The following is a 10,478-nucleotide window of genomic DNA, read 5'->3' on the forward strand; positions in this document are numbered from 1 at the left end:
TGGCAAGCTCAGACTTTTGCGTCTTCGAGTCAAGCTCCAAAGCCTCGTGCTTCGTCACGAGAGCCGAGAGCTCTTGCTGCACCTTGCCCACCCGTGCCTCTTGCTTTTCCCGCTCGGTGCACTCCTGGACCGCTTTGCTTTCGGCCTTGGACAGCGCTTGCTTCAGGGTCGCCACTTCGGTCGTGGCCCCTGGCAAATTCATGATGATTCTGTCATTTCGCAATCGCATCTTTTTTGTGTGTATATATATATATATATATATATATATATATATATATATATATATATATATAGACAAGGTATTACTTACCTTTGTTCTCCTCGAGCTGCTCCTTGGCAAGGCCGAGCTCTTTCTCGGACCCCTCGAGGTCCCGCTTTAGTGCGGCGACCTCCGCAGTCAGTGCGGCAGAGGTCAGCAGCGAAGCCTGCATACGCATATAGACATACTTATATTAGACTCGTGCAGATATTATTTGATCCTCTATTTGTCTTTTCTTTGTGAACACCAAACAGAGCATCAAGGGCTACTGTCTATGCGGTAATATTTTTCCTATATTTTAAATAGTTACCTCAAAGCCTGTTAGAAGGCTGGCACAGGCTTCAGTCAGTCTGCTCTTGGCAGACTAAACCTTCTTGATCACCACACTCATAACAGTGTGGTGCTCTTCGTCGATGGAAGCGCCGCGAAGCGCTCCCAACAGGTTGTCCGGTGCCTCTGGATGGACAGAGGTCACCGGCACGGGCGTCTTGCCCCTTCGGGAAGGGGGCCGCCTGCCCGAGTCCGGAACCACTGGAGGTTCCGGTGCGGTGTTCGGCTGAGAGCCGAACTTGGGGCCCCCGGGAGCCTTGCTCCCTTTGCTCCTGGAGTCTGGAAGGTTGCCTTGAGGCGCCTCCGGGACTGTCTCCCCCCGGCTCGGTGCCCCTTGAGACAATACCTCGATATTGTCCGTAGGGCAAGGGGAGGAGGCAGTCGGAAGTGGATCGCTATCAATATCCGACGAGTCCAAGGAACTGTCCGACGAGGATACATCGATACGGGCTTGGGGCGGTCTACATAATCATATTCGGCGTTAGGAGAAGCAGTGCGACAACGGTATGCTATGAGTTACTCTAGTATCCGAATACTTACGACTTCGCCAGGGGCTTGGCCCTGAGCAGCCACTCGTCTTCACCTTCGGCCGCGGTGGTGGAGCAGTCCGGAAGAAGAGTCCTTCCCTTCTTGGACCCTTTGGCCTTCCTTTTCTTGTCTCCCCCGGCTGGAGGGGGAGCATCTTCATCTTCCTCCTCATTTTCATGGGAGGAGTGCGTCGCAGAGTTATCGGACGATGAGTCCGATACCACCTGCCGCCGGGAACTCCTTCGGGTTCCCTGGGCCTTCTTCTTGGTCTTCTCCGGCACCTTATAAGGAGCCGGAGTCAGCATCTCCGTCAAGATAGCGTCCGCGGTGTCTTCGAGCAGGGGGGCTGGACAGTTAATCTGCTCCGATGCCTCCACCCAGTCCTGTCAAAGGCATGGGAGCTCAGACCCCGCACATGGTTAAGCTATGGGAAATAAATATCCTACCAGATGTACAAAACTTCCCGGATTTGCAGGGCGCTTCGCGCTTAGCCCGCGGCCCTTGGTAAGAGAGGGAGGGACCTCGGCGCCCTTGAACAGCACCCTCCATACGTCTTTATGCATCGTGTCGAAGAGCTCGCTGAGAGTCTGGTGCTGGGCCGGGTCGAACTCCCATAAGTTGAAGTCCCATTGTTGACACGGGAGGATCCGGCGGAAGAGCATGACCTGGACTATGTTGACAAGCTTAAGTTTCTTGCTTGTCATGTTCTGGATACACTTCTGGAGTCCGTCCAGCTCCACCGATGAACCCCAGGACAGGCCCTTCTCCTTCCAGGAAGTGACCCGGGTGGGGATTCCGGATCGAAACTCGAGGGGCCGCCACCCAGTTGGTGTCGCGCGGCTCGGTGATGTAGAACCACCGTGATTGCCACCCCTTTACGGTCTCCACAAAGGAGCCCTCGAGCCATGCAATGTTGGGCATTTTGCCCACCATGGCTCTGCCACATTCCTCTTGTTGGCCGCCTACAACCTTCGGCTTGATATTGAAGGTCTTCAACCATAGGCCAAAGTGGGGCCGGATGCGGAGGAAAGCCTCGCACACGACGATGAACGCCGAGATGTTGAGGATGAAATTCGGGGCCAGATCATGAAAGTCCAGCCCATAATAGAACATGAGGCCGCGGAAAAATGGATGGAGGGGAAACCCTAGTCCGCGGACAAAGTGGGGGAGGAAGACCACCCTCTCGTGAGGTTCTGGGGTAGGGATGACCTGCCCCGCGGTTGGCAGCCGGTGCACGATATCCGCGGCTAAGTATCCGTCTCCACGCAGCTTTTTGATGTGTCCCTCTGTGACGGAGGAGGCCATCCACTTGCCCCCCGCTCCGGACATGTTTGGAGAGAGTTGAGGAGAAGAATGTGGACTTGGTCGTTGGAGCTCGAGTGCGCAAGAATGGATGAGCAAGGAGGAAGAAGGCATGGGTAGAAAAAGGTGAGACCTTATCCCTTTATAAGGGCGGATGAAACTATGCGCCCCCCACTAGCCTGGTAAAACTCGCGTATCCCCCAAGCGCCATAATTGGTGGCGCGGTTGGGTTACCCACGTCCGTATTGATGAGAATCCCGTAATAAGGGGAACACAATCTATTCTTTGACAAGACGTGTCAAGAAACTACCTCGCGTTATGTGCGGGGCTGGTTAAAGAAAAACGGTTCGAATAATTACCGGGCCATGGTGTGATGTCGTGCTGCCAAAATATGTCAGCAGATTAGATTTGTGGAAATATTATTCTCTCTATGGTGGTACATGGAAGTTATTTTGCAGGGTTGGACACTATCCTTGTATTCAAATTCTTCCGCGGTGTATTTGGAGAAGGAACCCGCCTTGCAATGCCGAAGACAACACTGTGCGCCGGAGTCATCGTCATTGAAGCCTGGTTCAGGGGCTACTGAGGGAGTCCTGGATTAGGGGGTCTTCGGACGGCCGGACTATATCCTTTGGCCGGACTATTGGACTATGAAGACACAAGATTGAAGACTTCGTCTCGTGTTCGGATGGGACTCTACTTGGCGTGGAAGGCAAGCTAGGCAATACGGATATGTATATCTCCTCCTTTGTAACCGACCTTGTGTAACCCTAGCCCCCTCCGGTGTCTATATAAACCGGAGGGTTTTAGTCCGTAGGACAACATAAAATCATACCATAGGCTAGCTTCTAGGGTTTAGCCTCTCTGATTTCGTGGTAGATCAACTCTTGTACTACTCATATTATCAAGAATAAAACAAGCAGGACGTAGGGTTTTACCTCCGTTAAGAGGGCCCGAACCTGGGTAAAACATCGTGTCCCCTGCCTCCTGTTACCATCCGCCTCAGACGCACAGTTCGGGACCCCCTACCTGAGATCCGCCGGTTTTGACACCGACAATTACCATGCGACACTCGATCCAATATTTCCCCTATTTTGGGTAATCTAGAGAAAAACGCTGGTATGAGTCCATCGATCGATGCCCCGGCAAGAATGCTTCGGTGAGGCTCCCTGCGTCGGCATGACCCATGCAACGGCAGCCGCCGGATTGACTCGAAGGGAAGGGAACAAAAAGGAGAGGGACCAGAGAAGCCCAGAGTTGTGATCCTTCCTAGGCTTGGCCGTGGAGTTGTGATCCTTCCTAGGCTTGGCCTTGGAGTTGTGATCCTTCCTATGCTTGGCATATACATCAGTGTCATTTTCCTCTTCCTTTGGGGCATTGATAAACTTGGACCATTGAGAGATTGTTGATTGATACTTTGTTCCTTCAGTCATCTAGACAATCCTTCCATCAGGATAGAAGTGAACAGTGGAGTAGAATTTCATGATCATCTCATCATTCCACTTTGTCAACTTCTGAGCAACAAATTTATCAACTTCATTCATTCTGAAGCTCTCATGCTCACCTGGGAAGTAGTCATCATTGTTGTTAATGCATGTCTAGTCAACCCACTTCATATCATAAACAATCAGCTTCTTGTCCAACAAGACTGTCTCATAGAAATCCTATTGTTCCTTGGTGTGAAATGGTAGTCCATAGCAGTTCTCCTTCTGGTGGCATAGTGATTAGTCTATCTTCAAAGTCTCAGACCTGCATCCTTCCTAAGCTTCATATTTTCTGCCACAGGATGATCATCACTATGATCCGGAATCTTGGGCTTTAGCTTTCTGAGCACTTGTGACTCTTCTTCTTCTTGAGCTTCAGGAACTTGGGCCTTATTCTTCTCAGCAGCAGGGATGTTCCTGGTAGATCTCTTTGGTACAATGGTCTTGGGGGCTTGAGCTTGAGCTGAAGGCTTGGGGGCAGACTTGGGCTTAGATGGAGCATCCCCAGTCCTTATGGCATCCCCCATAAGCTTTTGTGTCTTTGCAGGAGGTGCAACAAGCTCTTCCTCCTCGTCATCTTCTTCATCAGAAGAATGCTTTTCAAACTCAACCATTGGATCTACAAGTTTGCACCATCTTCCTCTTTTCCTTTCTTTCTTCTCTTTTCCAGCACCACTTGCTGGCTATGCTTGCTCTTGGGTTGAGGCTCCGGATTTTGACATTGGGGTGCTTTTGGCAGGAGCTTTCTTTGACTGACCAGGCTTTGTGGCAGCAGCAACATACTCTTTCCTGAGTACTTTCTTCTTCGAGGTCACTTCCTCCTCAATGACAAAGTCCTCATCCTCATATGCAGAAGTTCTCTTCTTCCTTGTTCTGGTTGCTGCCTTAGGCAAGTTGTTGGGAGTGCTTCTGCTCCCCTCATCATAACTGCTTCAGGGACTAGTTGTTGGATTTTGAGTTCCGCAAACCCTTGAGAGGTTCGAACTCTGGGGTGCGTGTGAAGAACTCAAATTCCCTAGTCTGCCTACTCGCCACTCACGGCCTAGCTCGATGAACAAGGAGACAAGACACAACAGTTTACCCAGGTTCGGGCCACCTTGCAGTGTAAAACCCTACTCCTGCTTTGTGGTGGATTGGCCTCAAGGGGCTGAGGATGAAATATTACAGTGGGAGAACAGCCTCAGGAGGAGGTGTGTTCTTGTGCTCCAGCGAGCTGATGAGTGTGAGGATGGAATGGATTTGATCCCGTCCGGTCCCCTCTCTACAGTGGTGGCTAGGCCCTATTTATAGGGGCCTTGGTCCTCTTCCCAAACGAAGGTGGGAAGGGATCCCACAACAGCCAAATTCGAAGGGGGCAACTAGTACATGTTATCCTGACAAAAATAGTCTTCACCTGCAAAAGCCTCTGGTCGTGACGTTGCGGTGGGCTCGGCGATGACCTCAATCCTGCCGTCCTGGCGGTCTTGGTCTTGTTGCACCATAATGGAAACCTTTGGATGATTCCTTGGGACTCCGCGCCTGCGCTCGCCTCTTTAGCACCAAATAGGAAACTTGTGTGCTGCGCCCGCTGGCACTCGCCTGGACTTGGTCGTCAAGGCTCACGTCATCTGAACCTCATGAGGTGAAGCTTGCATAGAAATCTTCGCTCCTCAAGAGCCAACTTGAGGAGGCCACTCCTCGTGGAGGTCTTGGTGTCGGCCCCTAGCGAGGCTTGGACCCTCGCGAGGGTCTTGAGTTGTTGATGTTGGAGGTGGGCCATGCCAGGTCGTCGATGAAGCCACGCCATGGGCCGCAGGAAGGCAAGTCTGGGTCCCCTCGTTCGCAGAACACCGACTGTAGCCCTCAGGCCCAAGGCGCCCTCGGTCTTGGCTTCGAGGCGAAGCCAAAGGGAAAGTGCGGAGCGCCGCAGGCCCTAACCGCATGCGGCCTTGGTCAACGCATGGCAATTGATGGGACGTGGGTGTCTCCGCTTCCTTAGGCGGCCTCGGCAACCGTTCCCCGCTGTAAAAAAGGCTGGTGCCAACCGCTGAGCCTTCATTGCCTTTCCTCCGTCTTGCTCTAGATCCCCTTATTCGTCTACTCCAAGCGCCTCCAAATGTGCTGAATCCTTCCCCCGAGCTCACCGCTAATGGCCACCGACAAGGAGAAGTCTTCGGCTCCAGCCACACGCCCAACTTTTTGGTTTGAGTCGGCCTTGAGTGCATCCACCATCGCTAAAGAGAAGCACCTCGCCGCTGCGCTCCCGTTTGCAGCGTGCCATGGCAATGAGGGGGGAGCGATGACGCTCCAGGTCAGCTCTGCCAAGCCGGAAGCCTTGGGTGACACCTTTTACCCCTTCTTCCTTGACAGTGTCTTTGGTGGGCTGGTTCCCCCTTTCTCCAGTTTCTTCTACGCCATCCTCCGCCATTACGGGCTCCATGCCCTCCATCTTCATCCCAACTCAATCCTCCTCCTGTCGATCTTCGCCTTCTACTGCGAGGCGTTCGTTGGGGTGATGCCCTCCGTTGCACTGCTCTGCCATGTCGGCGTCCTGGGAACGGGGGTCCCCAGACTTGCCTGCCTGCGGCCCGTGGCGTGGGTCCACCGGCGGCCCTGTACGACCCATCTTCACCAGCAAACACTTAAGACCCCCGCGAGGGGCCAAGCCTCGCGAGGCGGACGACACAAGACCTCCTCGGGGGATACTTCACCAGGAAGGCTCGCGAGGGGCAGGGAGATCAAGGCAAGGGACACCTCGCAAGGTTTCTATGACGCAAGCCATGACGACTGGAACCAGGTGGGCGCCAGGCGGGCGCCAACGCGCACAGTGTCCTCGTTTCCTCTTTGGTGCTAAAGGGGCAAGCGCAGGCGAGGAGTCCCGATGCATCGGGCAAATGTTTCCATATCGGTGCAACAAGACCAAGACCAGCAGGACGGCAGGACGGAGGTCACCGTTGAGCCCAAGACGGCGTCACCACCAGAGCCTTTGGCAGGCAAAGACCACCTTTTGTCGGGATAACTTGTACTAGTTTTCTCCCTTCGAATTTGGCAGTTGTGGGATCCCTTCCCACTCAATATTTGGGAAAAGGACCAGGGCCTCTATAAATAGGACTAGCCACCACATTAGGAGAGAACCAATCCAAAGAGAGATCACATCCAGATCATCCTCAACCACACAAGTTCACCAAGCACAAGAACACCTCTCCTCAGGAGGCTGTTCTTCACTTGTAACTCTTCATCCTCAGCCCAAGAGGCAATCCACCACACCACACTGGATTAGGGTTTTACACCACATCGGTGGCCCAAACCAGTATAAACTCTTGTGTCTCTTGTTCTTAGGGTTCGTTGAGCTAGGTCGTGAGATCATGATGTGTGTGGGCTAGAGGGGGGAGATATCTTCGTGCGCACCCCAGTGTTCGAACTTCAAGGGTTTTGCCAGAACCCGAAATCCGACATTTGGTGCGCCAGGTAGGGGTGCGCTGAAGCTTTCCCCTTTGTCAATCCGCACTTCACCACTCCACCAAGTTCATAGATGATGCTCACCGGGCCCGTGCTGAGTGCCGGGCCGCCCTCGCCACCCGTGTCGCTCAGACAGCCCCTGTCGGCGGGCCTCCCCGTCGTTCTCTATCACCCGCCGCCAACACCGCCACCGGCCCGGCGGCAAACGATCAGCAAGCCTCCTCACTGCACCCCTCCGTGCGGCGAGACGGCCGCACCGCCACCCCGTCGCTAACTCCGGCCGGCTCATCATACGAGGACTGGTTGGACCACATCACCGAGCTCGTCAGCGCCGCAGGGGGCTCTCCTGCACCATCCCTCTCGCTGCCTCGCTCGCCCCCGGCTATGGGCGATGTGGCTCACGGAGCACCTCCGCCCCTCCGCATCAAGACGGCACCCTCGCGCCGAGGCGCGCGGTTCATGGAGCGCCTCCACCCCCTCCACATCAAGACGGCACCCTCGCTCCAAGATGTGCGGTCCCGCGACATGATCCACCGCGCCGTGTGCCCGCGCACGAAGAAAGAAGCTGCCAAGAGACCTCCCGTCTGCAAGAAAATGCTCCACCGCTCCCAGCACCGCCATGTTAGGATCCCTTGCTGCGGCAGGGCCATGCACCACTTGCGTGGCGGCGTAGGGACACCAAGATCAAGCAACAGCCGGGGGAGACCCTGCAGAAGTACATCCAGCGCTTTAACAGCATGCGCCTCAACATCCCCAAGGGGACGGACGAGGCCATTATCTCAGCATTTTCCGATGGCATCCGCGACATCAAGATGAAGGAGGAGCTCGCCATCCATGAGTAGCTGTGCACGACTTTGGAGTTGTTCAACATAGCAACCAAGTGTGCAAGAGCTAAGGAGGGGCGTCTCTCCCTCCTCGAGCTCCCTGCTGCGGATCGAGAGGAGAAGAAGGCCAAGGTCAAGGACGTGAAGCGCAAAGGGGTGGCCGTACTCGCGGCAGAACAAGACACCAAGTGTGGCCGAGACCTCCCGAGTCATCCAAGGGCAGCCGTATGTTCTGCGCCTTCCACAACGTGCGCAACCACAACACCAACAATTGTCAAGAGCTCAGGGCCATTCGAGATGGACGCTTCGGTCGACTCCCCGAGCACAACGACCAGGGCTACGGCCGAGGAGGTGGACGAGGTGGAGGACGTTGGGACGATCATGGGCCCCACCAAGAGTGGCGCGATCAGCCTCGCGTGGACCGCTGGCAGGATCAGCCTCGTGAGGGTGCCTAGAGGGACCAGCCTCGCGAGGACCGTCCTCAAGGCAGTCCAGGTCTCCCTCCGCTGCCACCACCACCAAGGAGGAACGACGACCACCAACAAGATGAAGGGGCTGGGGTCTTCCAGGAGCCGCGCACCATCGCCTGCATCTTGGGTGGCTCTCAGGCCCCAGCCTCCCAGCGCATCTTCAAGTAGTTCTCTCACAAGGTGAATGCAGCCCTCCACAAGCTCGAGGCCACGTGCCCGCTCCGATGGTCCAAGTACGCCATCACCTTTAGCTCGGCGGACCAGCTCAAATGCGCGGCAACCACCGGCGTTCTCCCGATGCTCTGTTCACCCGTCATCAGCAATGTCTAAGTCACCAAGACCCTCTTCCATGGCGGCGCAGGGCCCAGTATCCTATCCATCGAGTCGTTCGACAACCTTCAAGTCCCATCTGATCAGCTCCAGCCCACCAAGCCTTTCTCAGGAGTGACTGACGGCTCCACCACCCCGATAGGGCAAGTTCGTCTCCCTTCCACCTTCGGTCAGCGTGACGACTACCACACCGAGCTCGTCGACTTCGACGTCGCCCACATCCGCCTGTCGTACAATGCCATTCTCGGGTACCCAGCGCTAGCCAAATTCATGGCAGTCACCCACCATGGCTACAACGTCCTCAAGATGCCGGGAAGCAGTGGAATCATCACAGTCCCCTGCGAAGAAAGAGACACGGTGTGCTCCCTCGAGCGCGCCTTACAAACTGCATTAATCAAAGACCCTGACAGCGCGGGTGTGCAGTACCCTCCTGAGGCCAACCCCAAGAAGAAGAAGCAGCTAATCCGCACTGGGCCTCAGGGGAGTGGCGCCTCCAGCAGCGCCACCTCAGGATAGGCGCCCGCGCCTGGGGCGCCTCCCTCCCTCGCATAGGGAGGCGCGCCCGGCGCCCTCCTTGGGCAGGGCTCGGGGTCTCTCTTCTGGAGGGCCTCAGACCTGGCCAACATCACAAGGGAGGCGCTCGGGCACCACATAGAGGCGTGCTTCGCAGCGCATTTCCCTCGGGAGGACACCGGGCAAGGACCGCCCGGCGCTCAGGAGTTCATCGTCAAGACCACTCAGGAGCTGCAGGATGCAAGAGCCATGCGTGGCGACCGCCGCCCACCTAGCGCTGCTCCCAACCCAGGCGAGGGTGGTGAGATGCGCATCTGCATCGACATCCTAGGGCTCAACAAGGCCGCATCCCAGGAGCGCTTCTTGTCGGCGTTTTGGGAACGGGGGTCCCCAGACTTGCCTGCCTGTGCCCAGCGGCGTGGCTAAGCCAGCAGGTCGTACGGCCCATCTTCATCAACAAGGCATCCAAGACCCTCGCGAGGGGCCAAGCCTCGCGAGGCGGATGACACAAGACCTCCTCTGGAGTGGCCTAGTCGGGCAGGCTCACGAGGGGCGGAGATAACAAGGCCAGGCGGGCGCCAGTGCGCGCAGTGTCCTTGTTTCCTCTTTGGTGCTAAGGAGGCTAGCACAGGCGAGGAGTACCAAGGCATCAAGCAAAGGTTGCCATATTGGTGCAACAAGACCAAGACAAGAAGGACGGCAAGACGGAGGTCATTGTTGAGCCCAAGACGGCGTCACCACCAGAGCCTTTCGTAGGCGGAGACGACCTTTGTCAGGATAGCTTGTACTAGCTGTCCCCCTTCAAATTTTCCCGTCGTTGTTGGATCCCTTCCCGCTCAATATTTGGGAAGAGGACCAGGGCCTCTAAAAATAGGACTAGCCACCACCATAGGCAGGGACGGATCATGAAGATCATCCCCACACACACAAGTTAGCTAAGCACGAGAACACCTCACCCTCAGGAGGTTGTTCTTTGCATTGTATTGTTCATCATCAGCAC

Source organism: Triticum dicoccoides, chromosome 3A, assembly GCF_002162155.2.
Source record: "Triticum dicoccoides isolate Atlit2015 ecotype Zavitan chromosome 3A, WEW_v2.0, whole genome shotgun sequence".
Classification (NCBI taxonomy): domain Eukaryota; kingdom Viridiplantae; phylum Streptophyta; class Magnoliopsida; order Poales; family Poaceae; genus Triticum; species Triticum dicoccoides.